This window comes from Balaenoptera physalus (genome assembly GCF_965194825.1).
Source record: "Balaenoptera physalus genome assembly, chromosome: 16".
In the NCBI taxonomy this organism is placed as follows: Eukaryota; Metazoa; Chordata; class Mammalia; order Artiodactyla; family Balaenopteridae; genus Balaenoptera; species Balaenoptera physalus.
Window position 1 is genome coordinate 45,170,218 of NC_138898.1, and position 22,074 is coordinate 45,192,291.

The 22,074-nt window shown below is 44.6% G+C and overlaps 1 protein-coding gene across 3 annotated transcripts in view; it reads left to right on the forward strand.

Moving 5' to 3' along the window:
• Positions 1–255: 255 nt before the first annotated feature.
• The window catches only part of NINL (ninein like), a 110,002-nt gene continuing 88,183 nt past the window's right edge, over positions 256–22,074 (forward strand). Inside the window, exons 1-2 of one of the 3 annotated variants that reach the window (XM_082428590.1) lie at positions 256–454; positions 20,032–20,083. The gene's annotated coding sequence lies outside the window, so the exon portion shown is untranslated. The remainder of the gene's footprint in view (positions 455–20,031; positions 20,084–22,074) is intronic. The other 2 variants (XM_082428589.1, XM_082428591.1) reach the window with 2 other exon arrangements.

Consider the following 22,074-nt stretch of genomic DNA (forward strand, 5'->3'; position numbering starts at 1 on the left):
ACATTTCCGAAGAGGCCCCACCACTCCGGACCCGCCCACCAGGCCCCACCCACTCAGCACAGACCACGCCCCTCCGACGCCCTTAAGATGGCCCCTCCTCTGTCGGCCCCACCCACTCCTGCCCCGCCCGTGGTTTTGTCCCTGCAACGGAGGGTACCCTGTCGTCTTTGCCCCGCCCACTCCACCGCCTCTCCTCTTCGGCCCCGCCCCTGAGTTCGGCCCCGCGCCTGGTTCAGGCCCCGCCTCCTCTGGCCCCGCCCCTCGGCCCCGCCCCGGGCTCGGCACTCCGCGTCCCGCGCCTGCCGCAGCATCGGCGCCTGCAGGCCGGGAGGAGCGTGGCGCGGGTGCCTCCAGACACAAAGAGCGGCTGCAGGACGCGGGTGGGAGAAGAGCGTCCGCGCGCGCCCTTGGCCTGTGCGCGCGCAGGCGGAACCGGAGACGCCCCCCCGCCCAGGTGAGCCGGCCGCGGGGCGTGATAGCGCATCAGGGGGCGCACAAGGGTGGGTTGGTGGGGACCAAGTGCCGGGGGGCCCGCGCCTCGCTCCGCCTCCGGGCCTGGGGGCCCCTCGGGAAGTCCGGCGGGACCCTGCTTCTCCTGAGACCCCGGAGCGCGGGGCGGGTCCGGTAGAGCCAGGCCCTCCGGCGGGCCGCGTCTAGTTTGGCGCTCCGGGACCTTGGCTCAGGTGGCCGGCGGGCGTTCGGCTGGGGTCGCGGGGCTGCCGGGCCCGTCCTCTGGGCGGCTGCTGGCGTCCAGTTACTGCACGGTATGAGCTCTGAATAAGATCTCCCCACTATGCCGAAGCTCTAGGACCTACCTGCTTCTTTTGGTGTATCAGGAGTTTGCACATGGAAAAATTGTTAGAAATAAGGACTCACGCTCTGGGGCGGAAAAGTCGGCTGCGAGTTCTGTCTGTCGTGAGTTGTTTGCAGAAGCGCAGCTTTCCTCCCGCCAGTGCGCTTAGTCGCAGAACGCATAAATCGTGCTGATTACTGGGAGCTCCGTGTAGGGAGCTCCGTGTATTTGCACAGGATGGAAGTGAAGAAGGTCGCTGGGTTCCCTTCTGCAACTGGAGACTTAGGCCACGCTGTGGAACAGGGAGGGGTCGGGGGCAAGAACTGTGGAGCTGGAGCGCCGGGAGGGTCGAGTGACGCTCGCGCTCCCACCGCCAACACTGTCGATAGGACGGAGCGACTCTTGAGTGAGGGTGAGCTGCTCCTTAGAGGCAGCTGCTGTGATTTCCAGGTTTTCCACATCGGACTTAGGATACTTTTAAAAGCAGAAAATTAAAAAAGATAGTTAAAACTGGTCGGTTAAACAGAAGGCTAAGTCTGCAGCCTCTCAGTTTTATGAACCGAGTGCAGGAATAAGTGTATATTAAAAAAAGCTAAGGCGGTTAGGGGAGCGGCTACCACCGCGCTGTCCCTTTTCTGTTTGATTTACACATCATCCATAGTGGTTTAAGCTATTACAGATTGAACTGGTCTGTATGGCAAATAACAAATATATAGCTCAGGTTCAATAAAAAATAGAGGATAATAGTTTTTGCAGAATGGTAAAATAACAAATGGTAAAATAACAAGCCATCTTCAAAGAACCTGAACTTCAGATAACGTTACATCATCAAATTAGAAAGAGAACATTTTATGGGAAAGTTAGGGTTTTAACATTTTTTCAATTGAGGAGGTTATGTTTTTATTTTTATTTTTTGGCCGTGCCGCGGGGCTTGTCGGGATCTTAGTTCCCTGACCAGGGATCGAACACGTGCCCCCTGCAATGGAAGCGCAGAGTCCTAACCACTGGACCGCCAGGGAATTCCCTTCAACTGAGGAGTTTATATAAACTTTGATGGAAAGCTGTTTTTCTCTAGCTCATGGTTACCCCAGATATCGCGGTTTGCAGGGCTGCTCGGAGGTGGGTGAGCTGTGCCATTGCTGATGCCATGCTGTGAGTCCCTTAGCATTAGTGCGTCTTTGGTTCTGTGTCCTTAGTCCTTGTGAACATCTGGTGGTGGGAAATAGAGTAACAAAAGAGTCGCAAAGTTCTAACTGTAAGTATTCAGGGTGTTCAGATCCTGCCCTTTTATTATGAGTGGCTTTAGGTGCTGGTTACTGGATAGTTCGTCTCGTGTTTTTTTGGAAGATGACACACGTGGCGTTTGGGACTTGGGGCATGTGAGAGAGCCCTCTGACCACATTCTTTTCACCTTGGATACTTAGCTTTGGATCTTGCCACAAACAGGTGGTTGCTAAACATCTCTCTCCTTCCCTGACTCAAGACAGATCTAGAAGAAGGAGGGAAAACAGTGTCTGGCGTGGCCTTGAAGTGGACATTTCAGTGGTGGAGTCAGGGGTGTGGTGTGGCTCTTGACTGGAAAGAGTAGTGCCTTCCGGCCTGGAAGGGTGTTTCCAGTGCCGTGGCTGCTTTGCTGTCCGATTCCGTGGTCATTCCCTACAAAGTTGAGTAGCAGTGGCTGTAACTGGACTTTCGATTTGGGCTTAGCTTAGTCCTTGGCTTCAAGTACAAATTAGGAATTCAGGCTCAAGGCCAGCAGTTTGGTTAATCACAAGCAGGAGGCCAAAACTTTGGGTCAGACCCTACCTGGAGCTATTTGGAGGGAGGTGACAGCAGAAGGCTTTCCTTCCCCCATCCTTGAGGTAACCTTGAGCCCCTGGTGAAACCTCTCTACCAAAGGATTCTGACTGTCGTCATCTTTTGGTTTGTGAACCATGGGACAAAGGAGTCCTTTGGAGCATTCGGTGTTTTTAACCTCTTGATGGAGGTTGGAGTTTGCATCTGCTGCTGGTGGTTGCACTTTTCTGTCTCTCTCGACCCTGGAATGTCCTTCCTTAGACTTCAAGGGATGATGCCTTCTCATTTCTCAAGACTGGTGCATAGTCTCAAATGAACCAAAGCCCTGAAGGTGCTGGCACATACCAGCTTTTGTGTGTTGACAGTTATTTTGTATTTCATGAGAGGAAACTGGCAAATCCTTGTGATGTGACACGTGCTCTTATAACCCAGTTACCTTGTTTGGGGATCTGCTTTGCTTAATAAGTTAAGATTTTGGTATGTTGGAGTTTCTCAAAATGGTCATCATTTACTGTGATTGTTAAAGATCTGAAGGGAAATCAGTCTTCACAATTTCTAGGTTTTTAAGTTTCCAGTGAAGAATTTTACATTTGTAGGTATACATCAGTTATGTTTTTAGCTGCCTGTGATAGACAGCCTGACTCAGTCTTGGCTTAAACAAATAGAGGTCCCAAAAGGAAAGTACAGGCTTCAGGATGGGTTGTTCCAGTGGCTGAAGCAGCCTCTGGGGCCAGGTTGCCCCTCTTCCTCACAGTGTCATGTTGGTGGTGGCTGTCTCACCCACATCAGGAGGGAGAGGGAGTTTGGCTTCCATGGCTCGCTTTAAGAATGAGGAGTGGGGACTTCCCTGGTGGTCCAATGGGTAAGACTCTGCGCTTCCAATGCAAGGGGCCCGGGTTCGATCCCTGGTCAGGGAACTAGATCCTGCATGTATGCTGCAACTAAGGGTCCACATGCCGCAATGAAGATCCCATATGCCACAACTAAAACCCGGTGCAGCCTAAATAAATAAATATTAAAAGAAAAAGAAAAAAGAATGAGGACTAAAACACCTGTTGGCCTCCGGGCCATTTGAACTGGTCACTGGCTGGGAGAGGACCCCCTCCCCCATCTGCGTCAGGTCCCCCCACTTCCCTGCCGCTACTCCCTGGAAGCGGGGTGTGTGGGGACTGCGGGGGGCAGGCTTAGGGTGCCTGGTCACCGGAGGGCTTGTGTGGCTCGCCACACAGGTGGCATGTCCCCAGTACCTGAGCTTGTGCCCTGGCCAAGCTACTGTCAGAAGTGGAGCCCCGGTCTCTCGATGAGCTGTGTTTAAATTTTGGCTGAGCACTCACTGTGTGCCAGGCTCTGTTCTCAGCGCTTTGGGTAAATTCCTATGGGTGGTGCTCGCAGCAAGCAGTCGGCTGAGCTGGGGCTGCTGGCGTGCTGTCATTCCCGTCTCGAAGACTGGACCTCGCTGCCTCAGTGACAACATCATTTCTTTACATTAGAAAGAAAATGAGGAGTTTTCAGTGTTGATACAAACCTGTGACTTACATGATCTGTCTAGACACGTGAAGTGCGGGGCAAGAGAGGAATTGCCCACCCAAATTCCCCCTGTGGGCGAGAGTGTGGATGGCTTAATAAATTGGGCTTTGCCTCCTGTGGGCCTCGTGGCTGTGTGTGCCCTCGGAAGTAACAACGACAACTAACAATAACAACAAAAGAGTCTGATGCTGGGATCGGGCTGAGCCTCTGCTAGCCCTTCCCGCGGAGGGCGGTGGACTGGTCCTGCCGGGGCAGATCCGTCAGAGCGCGGTTCACACCGGGCCGTGGGGTCGCTCTCGGGGTCACAAGATGGCATGAACATAAGAGCCAACATCAAGTAATGTAATGAAACATTCACTGACTTGGAGTTTAGTTTCAGGGCACAGGAATTTTGTAAATGGTTGTAAATTCTTTAAAAACCAACAAGGCAGTCTGCTCAGTGGAGAGTTTGACAAGCAGGCTGTCACACCCCAGGGAGAGCTCACCGGATCTAGAGTATGTCCACCTGCCCTGCATTCATGTGGTCCGAGGAGGGAGGTGCTGGCACTGTCCGTCCACGTGGCCTCCTGGCTTCCGGCTGCCTTCATGGAAGTGGACAAAACCAGGCAAAAGTGGGCAGAATCATCAGTTCTGCAGCTGGGGAGGGACGACGGAGCCTTGGACAGACGAGATTCCTCCCCTCACCCTGGGGAATGTGTGACCCCGTGATAACAGGGAGGGTATTGCCTTCTGTCCCAGGGGGGAGATTCCTCTGTGCTGACTGTAGCCCCACTGGTTAGCTCCCTGGGCCCAGGTGACCGATTCTGTGGTCTGGCTCCAGAGAAGTCACCGCTCTCCGAGGATCTAGAGGAAGAAAGTGACAGGGCGAGTTTGCCCCCTGACTGGGCCAGAAGCATGAATGCCCAATTTCTAAACCTCATAATCTACATTAATGGCCTGTTCTCGCTGCTGGTAGCACTCCTCAGAAAACCTCTTCAAACAGGATGTTTGCAGGGTCCTGCGTAATTCAGACTTAGCCAGCCCTGCTCTGTAGCAGAAGAGTAAAAAAATAGCTGATAGTTCATGCAGCAATGTGGCTTTAAAATTAAGCAGTTCTTGATACATTTTAAATTCTTTTTGAATTTTCATCATTCCAAATTGTACACATAAAGTAAGACTTTGACTGCCTTGCTGTGGACGCCCCTTAACTAAGCAATCAACGTTAAGGTCCCAGTTAACCTCCTGATAAGAGGTACAGAGAAGGACACCACCTTGCCTGGGGTATTCCCGCCGTAACCTGAATCTCATCGTGCGGAGACCTGAGACAAACTACATTTGAGCCACACTCTATAAAGTAAGCAGCCTCTGTACTCTTCAAAATTTTCACGGTTTCAGGGTCGAGAAACACAAAGAAAGACTGAAGAACTATTCCAATTGAAAAAGTGCTAAAGGGATCTGACAACCGTATACAGTGCTTTTTTTTTTTTTTGGCTGTGCCGTGCGGCATGTGGGATCTTTGTTCCCCCTTCAGGGATTGAACCCACACCCACTGAATTGGAAGCACAGAGTCTTAACCACTGGGCTGCCAAGGAAGTCCTCTGTATACAGTGCTTCACCGTAGACTGGATTGAGGGGGGAGTGACTATAAAGGACATTATTGGGACAGTGGACAAAATGTGAGTGTAAAGGTAGATTGGCCAATAGTATGTTAGCAGTGTCACATTTCCCGAGTTTGATTATCATGCTCTGACCATGTCCTTGAGTTTGTAAATACATATGGAAGTATTTAGGGATAAGAGGGCACAAAGTCTGAAACTCAAGGGGGGAAGGGGAGAGAGGGTGGGAAAGAAAGTGATCACGTGGACATGATAAATGGGGCAAAGTGAAAACAATTAATTGGTGAAGCTAGCTGGGTAAAGAGTATTGGAGAATTCTTTGTACTGTTCTTGCAACTTCTCTATACATTTGAAATGCTATCAGAATAAAAAGTTACAAAGACAAATGTCCACCCTGGATTCACTGCAATCTAAATACCTTCCACCAATAAAAGTTTGCAGTATTTCATCTTTTCTTTTGTTTTTTTTTTTTAAGTCTTTATTGAATTTGTTACAATATTGCCTCTGTTTTATGTTTTGGTCCCCTGGCCGGGAGGCATGTGAGATCTTAACTCCCCAACCAGGGATTGAACCCGCACCGCCTGCGTTGGAAGGCGAAGTTTTAACCACTGCACCACCAGGGAAGTCCCATATTTCATCTTTTCTAAGATGCATTTTTTTTCATCTTATAACATCTCTGAATTTGGGGTGCATCTTATAATCAATGCTTTCTTAGAATTCATTGTGTCAGGTTTTGACATCAGTTTTTCTTTCTTAGTGATTTGTCTTAGAATCAGTGGCATCGTGGTTTTGATGAAATATGGTATTCTCTCTGGCTTTGTCTGAGAAGTGGGAAAAAGAAGACACTGCTTCGAGTAGCTTCATGTGTAAAGTTTTTTCAGTCTCTCAGCTCGCGTCTTTGTTCCAGGCCAGATATCCGGCTGCATTTGCTCATTTCCACCTCCGTGCCTGCTAGATATTTCAAACTCAACACATTCCAGGCTGGATTTCTGTCTTCACCTCTACCACCCCAAACTGCTCTTCCTCTGGGTTCCCTATCTCAGGGAGTGTAACCTGATTTTTAACCAGAGTTGGCTCCAGAATGGCCCCGTGGGAGGAGCACAGGGACCTGTCAGTGCTTATGGAGATGGGGTGGGTGTGTCCCAGTCTCGCCTGGAACAGAGGCTGCTTTATTTTTTTTCTTTTTTGGCTGTGTTGGGTCTTGCTGTGCATGGGCTTTCTCTAGTTGCGGTGAGCGGGGGCTAATCTTCGTTGTGGTGCCCGGGCTTCTCATTGCGGTGGCTTCTCTCGTTGCGGAGCACGGGCTCTAGGCGCGCGGGCTTCAGTAGTTGTGGCACGTGGGCTCTAGAGCACAGGCTCAGTAGTTGTGGCGCATGGGCTTAGTTGCTCCATGGCATGTGGGATCTTTCTGGACCAGGGATTGAACCCATGTCCCCTGAATTGACAGGTGGATTCTTCACCATTGCGCCACCAGGGAAGTCCTAGACCGCCTATTTCTTGAAGTGTCTTTGGGCTCCAAACGTCTGTGCCTCATTTTCCCCATTTGTCAGATGAGGATATTTTTCCCAAGTCTGTCAAGATAATGTACAAGGCAAGTTAAGTTACCATAAAACTCTGAAATTCTGTGACTTAAAATATGAGAGCATTTTAGGAAGGCTTTAAAGTAGAATCATTCAAGTGGCCAGTTCCCGCTAGGCAGACCCTGCTCTGAGCTCCTGCAAGTGTATGGCCGACCCTGCTGCTCCCTGACTCCTAGCACTTCCTCCCAGGTTTCTTTCCGGTACGGTGTTCAGTTCATGGGTGAGTCGGGTGGGGTTGGTTGTACATCGGATGCTGGCAGGCTCCATCAGGAGCAGGTGCGTTTTATAGAACTGGCCTGGTGCTTCTGGGCTCCTCTCCACGCCGGGGCCACTGTGAGTGTGGTTGGAACTTCTGTAGCACCACATTGTCTCACTAGTTCTTGAACCCCTGTGTGTCAGACGTGGGAATGGCTCCATCTGAGTCTTTATAGCGAGCGCCATTTGACTTGGGAAACTTTGAATCAGCCCAGGATGGTAACATTTTCCTTTATTTTGTTTGGCATGGACTTAAAACAACTGCAGTAGCAAAATACTGTGATTTCCCTGTGGCCTAGTTTCTCCACTACTATGTTTCATTTGCATTTTGGGTGATTACTTCTTGGTGATTCTGAATCTGCTTTGGGGACCACTGAGTTGTCGGTGTTGACAGTGACCTTCACAGCAGGCTCATTCTTTAGAAGGAGAAACCCAGGGTATTCAGGCCACTGCTGGATTCTGTGGACTTTTAAATATGTGTAGAGAACAAACAAGATCAACAGTTTTGTGTGATGTGCCTTTAGGCTCCTAACTTCATGGCTGGAATTTAAGATAAGAAAGGTGGGATAACAGTGAGCAGGGGGCAGTTTGTTCACAGGGTTTTCTGAATTGATTTTGTGGGCCGTGTTACTTTATTCTCTTGTTTTCTTTATTATCAACACAACACAAGAAAGGTTCTGGCACAGAGAAAGTTTCCTAACAGATGAATAGAAATGGACTGGGGCACAGAATGTTTGGTTGAAGTACTGCTTTTTAATTTGGGGGACTATCCAAGTTAATGTTCTCTCCTTATAGTTAGGTTTCCTAATATAAAATTCTTGCATAACATTAGGACTTTCTAGTTTGGTTTAGAGCTAGAAGAGACATGTTCTTATCTATTCTGGATTTCAGATTCCTGCACTTATTCATGGGAAAACTTTTTTTTTTTTTTTTTTTTTACTATTCAAAACTGCTTTGTGGGTTTACATGTTATTAGTAGGCATGAGGTAGTATGTTAAGGTTGGTAGCTCTAACTGTGTCGTTAGACCTCAGGGTGTGTTCACTTACTAGCTCTGTGACTTTGGGCAAATTACCTAACCTCTCTGTGCCTCATTTTCCTTGCTTTTAATAGAAGGTTGATAATAGTGCCTCCCTCACAAAGCTAAATTCCTCAGTGTTTAGGAATGTGCCCATTACAGGATGAGTGCTTAAGAAATACTAGTTTTATATTGTCACAAGATTATTTAGCAAAAGCAAGCATCCTATGGAGGTGTCAAAGGTCGAGACATATCTCCAGTGGCTCTGACTGTCCACAGAAAGTAGACTCCAGGGCTTGCACAGCTGGGAGTGGGGCGTTGAGAAAAACTCCTAGAGCCCTTTTAATTTTTCTCTCTCAACCTTTAAGGTCACTTGACTGAAATAAAAATAAATTGCAACAATTATCCCACAAAAAGAAACTACTCAGAATGGCGAACAAGATATACAAACATTTCAAAAAGTGATAAACATGAGTAACTTAAAGAGAAAGAATGTATTCACCAAGACGTTATCATTACCCTGCAGGTTCTGTCCTCATTACCTCCAGTGTGGATGAATGTATTGTGTGGAGTTGAAATGTGTGCTAGACTTCTGTTTTTTTCTGCTAATTTCTGTAGTGTTTTTTTTTTTTTTTCAATTTATTTTGGCTGCACTGGTCTTAGTTGCGCAGCACACAGGATCTTTGTTGCGGCATGTGGGATCTTTAGTTGCAACACATGGGATCTTTAGTTTCAGCATGTGGACTCAGTTGCGGTATGCATGGAGGATCTAGTTCCCTGACCAGGGATCTAACCCAGGCCCCCTGTGCTGGGAGCGTGGAGTGTTACCCACTGGGCCTCCAGGGAAGTCCCTGTAGTTTTTTAAAAGATGAGCTTTGTGTGTTCATGCAGTTTACAAGTCTGTCCATTTTCACTGCTGTTGAAAACATTGACCTGGTGTGCTGAGCTATTCCCTCTGGTTAGGCTTCTTGTTTTTTTTCTGAGCAGTTAGGGACTTTCAGATAGCATTCAATGAAAAATTTCAGGCTTCCTATTTTCCCTCTCTTTGGATATGAAAGCACCGTCCTCGCTTCTTTCTTCCAGCGCCGCCACTGCTCCTTTATGTGGCCGGTGGGATGAGTGTGCCGTGGGGTCTCTGACCGGAGCATCCTCACCAGCTGCTCCCTGCGAGGGGTGTGGGAGGGCCAGCCCTTGACCCCAGCGGGCCAGGCAGGTGGAGTCAGCTCACGTGCACCCTGTGGTGGAAACCTCTTGCTTGTGTTGTTTTAATTTGGTTTCTTTAGTGATTAGCAAGCTTGTGCCTATTAAATGCTTGCTTATTTTTGATAAAGAAAAGCAAGATCACGCCCTTAGGACTCAGCCTGTGTTCTTGGGTATGTTGACAGCATTGTTGCGCTGACCTTCTGGTCTGTCCTCTGACTAATGCGTGTACAAGGAGCCTTCACCGGAACATCCATTCACCTCAAAGTTTGGATCTCAAACGTTTTGGAAAAGAAAAAAAAGTTAGTGTTTATGTGGATTCTCTTCTGGAACTTCTTGCTTCAATAGAGAATCAAATGCTCCAGCTGGCTTGCTGATAAAGCTCTAGGTAGTTCTGTGACCACTAATAACATTTCTCTAGTGATAAGGGTCACGGGGCTCACAGCCTTGGGTGTGAGTTGTCCATCCCATTGGGGAAAGTCTCTGCTCTGCCCGCCTTCCTGCTGGTTCCAGCGCACCCTCGCCTCTCACTTCAAGCAGAGAAACGTAGGTTACTCGTTTGTCTCTCAGAATGCATCTGCACCCACATCTCTCCTCCACAGTGGCCTCCAGGGAGCAGGTGACCCGCCCACCTCCATTTACTGGGGCTGGTCCTGTTCCCAGGGTTTGAGACTGGGTGTGGGATGAGAGGGAATTGCAACTTCACATTCCACGCCTTTGCTGCTCCAACGGGAGTGAGGTTGAAACCCGTTGGGAAGTTAATAACAGACCCTCAGAGGAAAACTGAAGTGATTTCGTTTGGTCCGGCTAGCTATACGTGCCTTAGCGTTTGTAAGCCTGCAGCAGGATAATTTATTGAAATTCAATATGTGTTTTAGGGACTTCCCTGGCGGTCCAGTGGTTAAGACTCCGCACTTCCGCTGCAGGGGGCGTGGGTTCGACCCCTGGTGGTCAGGGAACTAAGATCCTGCATGCCTTGCGGCCAAAACAAACAAACAAAAAACCCACAGTATGTGTTTTATCTGTTTTTCCCATTCCAAGATGGTACCAGACCTTGGTGTTCCCTTGCCTCCAGGGGACTTATGTTACAGGGCTGAAGACAGAAGTTTCTGGAAAATCACCTCTCTCTCCCTTTAAAAACAAAAATTGCTTACACAAAAATTGACTTATATGTGCATGCGTGTGTATCGTTCCAAGAGTTTTAACACGTGCAGATTTGTGTAACTGTCACCACAATGAGAACACAACAGTTCCATCACCAAAAACACGTGCTGCCCTTGGGTAGTCCTAACCCTGCCTGTGTTTGCTGACCCCATAGTCTTGCCTTTTCCAGAATGTCACATAAATGAAATCTTACAGCACGTGGCCTTTCTAAGCTGGCTCTTTCTCTCAGCGTCGGTGTGGCTGCATGGATGCTCGTCCTTTCACTGAGAGCAGCGTTCCAGGTGAGGGTTACCACAGCCGGTCCATCCATTCACCTGATGGAGCACGTTAGGATTGTCTCCACTTTTTGACGGTTACGAATGCAACTGTTGTAAACATTTGCATTTGTAAACATTTCATTTTCCTAGGGTAAATACTGAGGTATGGGATTGCTGGGTCCCATGGTAAACCTTTGTTTAATTTCATAAGAAACTGCTTTCCCAGAGTGGCTACACATTTTGCGTTTTCAGCACCAATGTGTGAGTTTCATTTGCTGTCCTTGCCAGCTCTGGGTATTGGAATTTCTTAAACATTTTAATTTTAGCTATTCTAATAGGTGTGTGTGGTGGTATCTCATGGCAGTTTAATTTGAATTTCCCTATTGGTGAAAGATGTTGAGCATCTTTTCTTTTCTGTTTTTTTAAAAAATTTTTTCGCTGCGCCTTGCAGCATGTGGGATCTTAGTTCCCTGACCAGGGATCGAACCCATGACCCCTGCAGTGGAAGCAAGGAGTCTTAACTATTGGGCTGCCAGGGAAGTCCCTTGAGCATCTTTTCATGTGCTTATCTGCCATCCATGTATCTCCTTTGGAAGTGTGTCCATTCCAGTGCCTTGGAAGTTTTTTTTAAGGGTGATATTCTAAATGTTCAGTTTTAATAGGTTTTTTTTTTTTTTCTGGCTGTGCCGTGCGGCTTGCGGGATCTTAGTTCCCCACCAGTGATTGAACTTGGCAGTGAAAGCACCAAGTTCTAACCACTGGACTGCCAGGGAATTCCCCTTAATAGGTCTTTCTATATTATTTATGCTAGTCCTTTGTTGAATATGTAATTTGCAGAGATTTTCTCCCAGTCTGTGGCTTGTCTTTTCATTATCTGAGCAGTACCTTTAACATCAAAAAGTTTTAATTTTGCTGAAATCCAATTTATCGGTGTCTTAAATGGATTTTACTTTTTGTATCCTTTTTAAGAACTCATCTAACTCCAAGTGATAAAGATTTCCTCCCATGTTTTCTTCTGAAAGTTTTGTACTATTATGTTTTATGTATAGATTAATGATAAACTTTGAGTTAATTTTTGTATAAGGTGTGAGGTTTTCGTTGTTTCTTTTTCCTGCATATGGATATTCCATTGTTCCAACAGCGTTTGCTGCAAACACTATTCTTACTCTATCAAATCGGTTTTGCAACTTTATCAGAGATCAAATGGCCGTATTTGTGAGTCTGTTTCTGGATTCAGTTCCACTGATTTAGGTATGTACACAGTTGTCCCTCCGTATCCGTGCAGTTTGATCCACAGTTGGTTGAATTCCCGAATGCAGAACCCTGGGATGTGGAGGGCCATGGAGGGTCGACTGGACTCTGCCATTTTATATGAGGGACTTGAGCATCTGCGGATTTTGGTGTCTGCTAGGGTGTCCTGGAACCAATCCCCTGCGGATATACCAGGAGAGGACTGTTTGTGCTCATCCCTTCATGAACACCACACTGTCTTGATTATTGTAGACTTAAAATAAGTCATAAAATTAGGTAATATGAATCCTCCAACTTTATTCCTTTTTTTTTTTTTTTTTTTTTTTCCGACCGAGCTGTGTGGGTTGTAGGATCTTATCCAGCCAGGGATTGAACCCTGGGCCCTCAGTACAGAGCCCTAACCACTGTACTGCCAGGGAGTTCCCGTTATTCCTTTTTTTCAAAACACTTTGTCTATTCTAGTTCCTTTGCCCTTCCATATGCATTTTAGAATCAGCCTGTCCAAATAAAAAACTCTGCTGGGATTTCTTTCGGAATTATGTTAAATCTACAGGTCAGTTTGGGGAGCGTTGACATCTTAACTATATTGAGTCTTCTAATGCATGAAAATGGTATGTCTCTTCATTTATTTAGATCTTCTTTGATTTCTTTCATTAGTGTTTTGTAGTTTTCAGCATACAGATCTGCATTATAGAATTATACTTAAATGTTCACTTTTTTTTGCAGAGGTGTTGTAAATAGTATTGTTTTGTAAATTTCAGTTTCAACTCCACTGAAATATGATTGATTTTGTATGTTGACTTGTATTCTATGATTTTGCTAAACTTATTAGCTTTAGGAGTTTTTTTGTAGATTCCTTGGGGTTTTTTACATAGACAATCATGTAATCTGTGAATAGGGAGTTTTGTTTCTTCATTTCCAATCTGAATGGCTTTTGTTTCCTTTTCCTTCATTGTACTATGTCTTCCAGTATGATGCAGAATAAGAAGGGTGAGACTGGATGTCCTTGCTTTTCCCAGTCTTACAGAGAAAACATTCAGTGTTTCACTGTTAAGTATGATGGGGTTAAGCTATGGGTTTTTTAGTAGATGCTCTTCATCAGCTTAAGGAAGTTTCCTTTTATTCATAGTTTGCTGAGAGTTTTTGGCATGAGTGGATATTGAATTTTTGAAATGCTTTTTCTGCATCCACTGATGTGATCGTGTAGGTTTTTCTTTTTAGTCTGTTGTTGCAATGATCAATCATTGACTGTTTTGGGGAGGGGAAGGAGGTGGGGAGGTACCAAATTACTTTATTCGAAGGAATGGTACAAATGAAAGAACTTAAGTAGATGTTTTGGTACTACCATTGATTGATTTTTGAATATTAAATCAGCCTTGCATTTCTGGTATAAACCCACTTCATAAGTGTATTATTATTCTTATATATTCCTGGATTTGATTTGCTAATATTTTGTTGAGGAATTCTGCATCTATAGTCATGAGAGATATTGACCTAAGTTTTTTCTCTTGTATTGTCATTGCCTGCTTTTGGTATCGAGATAATGCTGGCCTCGTAAAATGAGGTGGGAAGGGTTGTCTCTTTTATTTTCTGGAAGATATTGTATAGAACTGGTGTTATTTCCAACTTAAATGTTTGGTAGGATTTGCTAGTAAAGCCATCTGCACTTGGCAATTTCTTTTTTGGAAGTTTTTAAACCACAAATTAAATTTCTTTAATAGTTTTAGAACTATCATTTAGATTATCTACATATTTGATCTTGGGGAAGTTCTGATACTTTGTGATTTTCAAGGAATTGGTCCATTTCATCTAAGTTGTTGAAGTTATGTGTGTAGAGGTATTTGTAGCATTCCTTATTATCTTTTTAACGTCTGCAGAATCTGTAAAGATATTCTTTTATTTCTAATGATGACAGTTTGTGTCCTCTTTTTTCTCTGTTAGTCTTGCTAGAGGTTTATCAATCATCTCTAGCAAAAATCAGCTTTGAGTTTTATTGATTTTTCTCTATTACTTTTCTGTTTTCAATTTCATTGATTTTTCCTTCTTATTATTTGCACTCTTCTGCTTGCTTACATTCATTTTGCTCTTTTTTTCTAGTTTCTTAAGGTAGAATTCTTAAGGTGGAATTCTTAAGATTACTGATTCAAGACTCTTCGTCTTTTCTAATATAAGTATTTAGTGATAGAAATTTCCCTCTGAGAACTTCTTTAGCTGTACCCTATAGATTTTTATATGCTGCACTTTCATTTTCATTCAGTTTAATATATTTTAAAACTTCCCTTGAGATATTCTCCCTGACCAATAGATTATTAAGAGTATGTTGTTTAATTTCCAAGTGTTGGGAGATTTTCCTCCTTCTGTTACTTACCTCTAGTTTAATTCCATTGTGGTTAGATAGGATGCTTTGTGTGATTTCAGTTTTTTTTTTAATTTGTTGATGTATGTTTTATGACCCAGGATGTGGTCTGTCTTGGTGAATGTTCCATGTGAGCTTGAGAAGAAGATGCATTCTGCTATTATAGTCTATGAATACTGATGAATCTTTTTTTTTAATTGAAGTATAGTTGATTTATAATATTGTGTTAGTTTCAGGTGTAGAGCAAAGTAGTTCGGTTATACATATATATGTATATATCTATATCCTTTTTTTAAATTCTTTTTCATTATAATTTATTACAAGATATTGAATATAGTTCCCTGTGCTATACAATAAAATCCTTGTGTTTTGGGGGGTTTTTTTGGCCGCACTGTGAGGCTTGTGGGATCTTAGTTCCCTGACCAGGGATTGAACCTGGACCACGGTGGAAGCGCCAAACCCTAACCACGGGACTGCCACTTTTCTTTTCGTTTTTTGAATATTGAGAATTCTGATGAAGTATTCTACAAAGGTCCATTAGGTCCACATAATTGATGATGCTCTTCAGTTCAGCTTCATCCCTAATGATCCTGTGCCTGCTGGATATGTCAGTTATGGATAGAAGTGTGTTGAAGTGTTGAACCGTAATAGTGGATGTGTCTATTTCTCCTGTAGTTCTATCATATCTTGCCTCTTGTATGTTGTACTCTGTGGTTAGTCCATATGTTCAAGGATTGTTATGTCTTCTTGGAGAATTGTCTCCTTTATCATTATGTGATGTCCCTCTTTATCCCTGATAATTTTCCTTGTTCTGAGTCTGCTTTGTCTGAGATCCACATAGCTACTCCAGCTTTCTGTTGATTAGTGTTAGCATGGTAAATCTTTCTCTATCCCTTTACTTTTTTTTTTTTAATAAATTTATTTTTTTAAATTTATTTTTGGCTGTGCTGGGTCTTCGTTGCTGCTCACAGGCTTTCTGTAGTTGCGGAGAGCGGGGGCCACTCTTTGTTGCAGTGCGCGGGCTTCTCATTGTGGTGGCTTCTCTTGTTGTGGAGCATGGGCTCTAGGTGCTTGGGCTTCAGTAGTTGTGGCACACGGGCTCAGTAGTTGTGGTGCATAGGCTTAGTTGCACTGCAGCATGTGGGATCTTCCCGGACCAGGGATCGAACCCATGTCCCCTGCATTGGCAGGCGGATTCTTGACCACTTCGCCACCAGGGAAGTCCCTATCCCTTTACTTTTAATCTATGTGTGTCTTCATATTTAAAATGGGTTTCTTGTAGACTGCATATAGTTGGGTCTTGTTTTTTTATCCACTCTAACAGGCTCTGTCTTCTTTTTAAAATTTATTTATTTATTAATTTATTTATTTATGGCTGCATTGGGTCTTTGTGGCTGCACATGGGATTTCTCTAGTTGCAGTGAGCGGGGGCTACTCTTTTGTTGTGGTGTGCAGGCTTCTCATTGCAGTGGCTTCTCTTGTTGCAGAGCACGGGCTCTAGGCACGGGGGCTTCAGTAGTTGTGGCATGCAGGCTCAGTAGTTGTGGCTCACGGGCTCTAGAGCGCAGGCTCAGTAGTTGTGGCACACAGGCTTAGTTGCTCCGTGGCATGTGGGTTCTTCCCAGACCAGGGCTTGAACCTGTGTCCCCTGCATTGGCAGGCAGATTCTTAACCATTGTGCCACCAGAGAAGCCCTTATTTTTATTCTTATTTTTTATTTCTTGGCTGTGCTGCACAGGATGTGGGATCTTACTTCCCTGACCAGGGATCGAACCCATGCCCCCTACAGTGGAAGTGTGGAGTCTTAACCACTGGATGCCAGGGAAGTCCCTTCTCATATTTTAATTATGCATATGTTACACCTTTTGTAATTGTCTCACAGTTCTTGCATATTCTGTTCCTTTATTCCCCCCCGCCATTATTTTTTCTCTTTGTTTTTCAGTTTGAGAAGTTTCTAATGATGTAAGTTAAAGCTCACTGATTTTTCCTCAGCCATGTCCAGCCTACTGATGAGCCTATCAAAGGCATTCTTCATTTCTGTTACTGTCTTTTTGATTTCTAGCATTTCCTTTTGATTCTTTCTTAGAATTTCCATCTCTCTGCTTATATTATCCATCTGTTTTTGTAGGTTGTCCACTTTTTTTCCATTACAGGTCCTAGCATAGTAATCATAGTTAAACTCCCAGTCTGATAATTGCAAAATCTTTGCCATATCTGAGTCAGGTTCTCATGCCTGCCTTATCTCCTCAAATTCTGCTTTTTCTTGCCTTTAGCTCACCTTGTAACTATTTGTTGAAAACTGGACTTGACATATCGGGTAATAGGAACTGAAATAAGTAGATGTGTACTGTGAGGTTTTATGTTTTTCTGGCTAGGAATCCTAACTCCTACTGTGTCTGATGTTTGCTGAAGTGGTAGAGGCTTCAGATTCTTCAAGTGTCCTTTGTTGTCTCCCTACTGTCTATAGGTTTCCCCAGAAACTCTATCTGAAATGGAATCTGTGTCTTGCAGCTCTCTTGGTGTAATGAACTGCTTTTCTACTGGAGCCCTGTGCATGTGGTGGTGAGGTGCTAGGCGAGGAAAGCATTCCGTAATCCTGTGAGTCAGACTTTTTTTGTGGGCCTGAGGTCCTGGACTGTGCCCTCCAGAAGTTTCTTAGTTTTTCCTTTTTTGTTATTGTTGTTGTTGTTGTTTTTCCTCCCTGTTGTAAGACAGGAAGGCTAGAAGACACTCCAGTTGTCAAGTTGCCCTTCCCCACAGGTCTGATAAGGCTCTGATAAAATAGTTTTCTTTTGAGGCAAGGCATTTGCTATGGGTGGTTTTTCAAAATGATTACTTTTCTCTGGGAGCATTTCAAAACTGTAAGTTTTCCTCTCCTCCCTGTCCAAATCATGAGAGATTTTTTTTTTCTCCAGTCTTTACCATGAAGACCTGGTGGGGATCCTGGAAGTAAAACTCATGAATGTGTGTCATCTCTTCTCCCTCCCCCGAGCCCAGGAGTTTTAAACTCCATCTCTCCATCTCCAGCCTCCAGCAGTTGTCACCTACTGTTTATGTGTTTCTATCAGTTACTGGCTCCAGAGAATTTTGCCCCAAGAAAGCTGTGGAACTGAAAAAGAAGTTTGTTCTGTCCATTTTTGCTTCATGTATTTTGTTGGTCTATTTTTGGGTGTATCTACATTTAGGATTATTATGTCTTCTTGGTGAGTGGACATTTTGAAGTCATTTAATGCCCCTCTATATCTCTGGTAATTTCCTTGCTCCACAGTCTACTTCTGGTGTTAATATAGCCACTTCATATAAAGGAATATTGTTTGTAGGGCTTATTTTACCCATCCTTCTACTAAAAGATGAAGTAGATTTCTTGTAGGGGAGCATGTATTTGGGTCTCATAGTCCCTCTGTTTTGGTCAGTGAGTTTAGACCATTTACATTTAATGTAACCATTAATATGTTTGGAAATAGGTCTATCATTTTATTATTTGTATTCTGTTTGTCCCTGGTGTGTGTTTGTATGCTTTTTGAGATACAGTTGACATATAACTGTCCTCTATATATATATATATTTTTAAACAGGATCTTTTTTTTTTTTTAATTATTTATTTATGACTGTGTTGGGTCTTCGTTTCTGTGCGAGGGCTTTCTCCAGTTGCGGCAGGTGGGGGCCACTCTTCATTGCGGTGTGCGGGCCTCTCACTATTGTGGCCTCTCTTGTTGCGGAGCACAGGCTCCAGATGCGCAGGCTCAGTAGTTGTGGCTCACGGGCCCAGTTGCTCCGCGGCATGTGGGATCTTCCCAGACCAGGGCTTGAACCCGTGTCCCCTGCATTGGCAGGCAGATTCTCAACCACTGCACCACCAGGGAAGCCCTGTCTTCTATATTTTTATTTCTCTTGATTTTCTTTCCTGGATTACTTGAATGTTTCTTAGTATTCCTTTTTTTTTTTTTATTTCATTTTTTTCTTCCAGTTTTATTGAGGTATAATTGATATACAAAACTGTGTAAGTTTAAGATGTACAGAATGATTTGACTTACATACATCATGAAATAGTTACCACAATAAGTTTAGTGAACACCTATCATTTCATATAGATACAAAATAAAAGAAAATGAAAAAATAATATTTTTTCCTTGTGATAAGAACTGTTAGGATTTACTCTTTTAACAATTTTCATATATAACATACAGCAGTGGGGCTACCCTGGTGGTGCAGTGGTTAAGAATCCGCCTGCCAATGCAAGGGACATGGGTTCGAGCCCTGGTTCAGGAAGATCCCACGTGCCGCGGAGCAACTGAGCCTGCGCTCTAGAGCCTGCGAGCCACAACTACTGAAGCCCACATGCTGCAACTACTGAAGCCTGTGTGCCTAGAACCCGTGCTCCACAACAAGAGAAGCTCGTGTACCGCATCAGAGTAGCCCCCGCTTGCCACAACTAGAGAAAGCCCGCGTGCAGCAAATGACCCAACACAGCCAAAAATAAATAAAATAAAAAATTATTTAAAAAAACCCAAAAAGACCATACAGCAGTGTTTGTTAATTGTGTTTATCATGTTGCACATTACATCCCTAGTAATTATTTATCTTATAACTGGAAGTTTGTACCTTTTGACTACATTCATCTAATTCCCCCTCCCCATACCCCTGCAATAACCACAAATCTGATATCTTTTTCTATGAGCTTGTTTGTTTTTGAAGTATAATTGACCTACACACTATGTTAGTTCCTGATGCACAACATAGTGATTTGATATTTCTGTACATTTCAAAATGATCACCATAAGTCTAGTTACCATCTGTCACCATAAAAGATATTACATTATTATTGACTATATTCCCCTACATTATTATTGACTATATTCTTAGTGTCCCATTTTAATCACTCTTGAAGTTTTTAACCATGTATCTTTGTATAGCTATTTTAGTGGTTGCTCTAGAGATTACAGTACTCATATTTAGCTTTTCTCTGTCTACTTGAAAATAAGATTGTGCCACTTCAAGGGGAACATAGAAACCACACCACCACTTTGTGTTACATCTTCATGCATCAGAAACTGCTTCAGTGTTAGAAGTTTTGCTTTTTGCTGTCATACATACATATATCACATGTACATACAAAATAGTCTCATATTTACATAGTTATTTGCCATTTCTATTGCTCCTCCATTATTCCTGAAATTTCACTTTTCCCTCTGGTATTATTTCCTTCCCATCTGAAGAATTTTCTTCAACGTTTCTTTCAGAGCAGGTCTGCTGGAGAGCTCTCCTCTCACCTTATCGCGGACGGTGCAGAAGGTAAGGATTCAGCTTAGTGCTGCTGATCGGTGCGTCTCCAGGGTGCTCAGTCACTGCTAAATTGTCTTGTGTAAACATCATGGTTAGTGTACTGGAATTGCCTGGTGTCAGCCGCACAACATAAGCACCACGCAGCAGACAGCTGCTCTGTCCTGCACCAACCAGGCAGAGGTAGCTGAGCCTGGATGAGTGCCGTCTGATATCCCCCTTTGCTCCTCCTGACTCAGTGACCCCCTGTCTTCTTGGAATTTGTGCCCCCCTTCTCCTATGACAGAGCAAAGCCCAGCCATCAGCCGTATGCTTCCATGGTCGCCTGGTGACATGGGAGCACGGCCTGCCAGCTTTTCCAAAACCGTCAGATATTCCTCTTTGAGAGTATGTCATTAAATAGGTTTTTTTCCACCCTCATTAAAGGAATTTCAGGCTTCAGAAGAAGGCAGGGGAATACTCAGGGGTTCAGGGACCTCCTGAAATCATTTGAGGCCAACCTGGCTTTTTGTGAAGCATATGTATGCAGACCAAGGGAGGGAACCTTCAGGCGTGCAGAAAGGCCACGTTACAGGGAGGCCTTCCCAGTCCCCCCATTTAAAACTGTGAGCCAACTCCCCCACCCCCTCCTGCTTTGTTTCTCTTGTACCACTTAGCACCATCTAAGATAGTATTTGCTTATTTGCCGGCTTGAGAGCGTTTGTCTGCTTCGTTAGTTGCAGTGTCCCAAGTGCCTAGAATGGCACACGCTCAGTAAATATTTCTTCTTTTTCTTTTTCTTTTCTGGCCTCGCCGTGCAGCTTGTGGGATCCTGGTTCCCTGATCAGGGGTTGAACCCGAGCCCTGAGCAGTGAAAGCACGGAGTCCTAACCCCTGGACTGCCAGGGAATTCCCTCAGTAAATATTTCTTGAATGAAAGAATACAGTTTTGCAACTTGCTTTTCTTTCTTCCTTTTTAAAAATAAGCTGTCCCTGGCATCCTCCCATGGTGTACATAGCCCCAGTGGTACCTCCTCTTTAATGTTCTCCTTGCTGTCCTAGCCTGGTCCCACAGATGCAGAGCAACTTGTATTACCTGGGAGTGGTTTGAGGGAGAGGACGTGCCCTGGGGCCCTTGATCCTTAGGATGGAGGAGCATGAGCCCGCAATGTGGCCTCGTCCGTGTGATGGAGGCTCTCTGGTGTGCAGATGCTCCAGACACGGGGCTGTCTTTTCAGGCCATATGTCGTTACATGATAGTCACTTATGTTGAAGGTGGTTGTATGGGTCTCTTGAGGCAGAACCTGGCGGGTAACTGCTGAAAAGCAACAGTGTTATGGAATCTAAGACTCTGGAGAACATCACAAGGCATTGGTGGTGAAACGACCTCCTGCGAAAAGCAGGAGACTCCAGCTTGTGCCTCGACTCTGCTGCTTGCTGTTAGGAAATGAACAAATGCCTTCCAGGTGTCCGCTGCCGTGTGATGAAACGGGGATACAGGCCAGGTCCACTTTTTGCTGCGTGGTGTTTGCAGCACTCAAAAACCACCCGCCTGGATAGCCCCTACCTCTGACTGACCGCTTGTGATTGGCTCTCAACACATTTCTGAAGGGAAGCAGGGCTTCTTATCAAAACCACCTGGGTTCTGGGGAGTAGAGAATTTAAAAGTCTAAGAGGAAAGAATAAGGTGACTGTGCCTTGGGGAAAATGGAATGGTTTTGAATGAATCTTCGTGTTTGGAAAAGGATGTTAAGAAGGAAGAAGGCATCAGTGCAAATTACCTTGGTCAGCTTCTTTACAAAGACTTAAACAAAGATTTCAGACCACTGAAAGATCCTTGTATGTTCTGAGGAGACAAAAAATTATTATGAAATGAATGCTTAACCACTGCTCATTATACTCAGCATATTTATTTTATGTATGTATGTATGTATGTATTTTGGCTACATTGGGTCTTTGTTGCGGTGTGTGGGCCTCTCATTGTGGTGGCTTCTCTTGTTGCGGAGCACAGGCTCTAGGCGCGA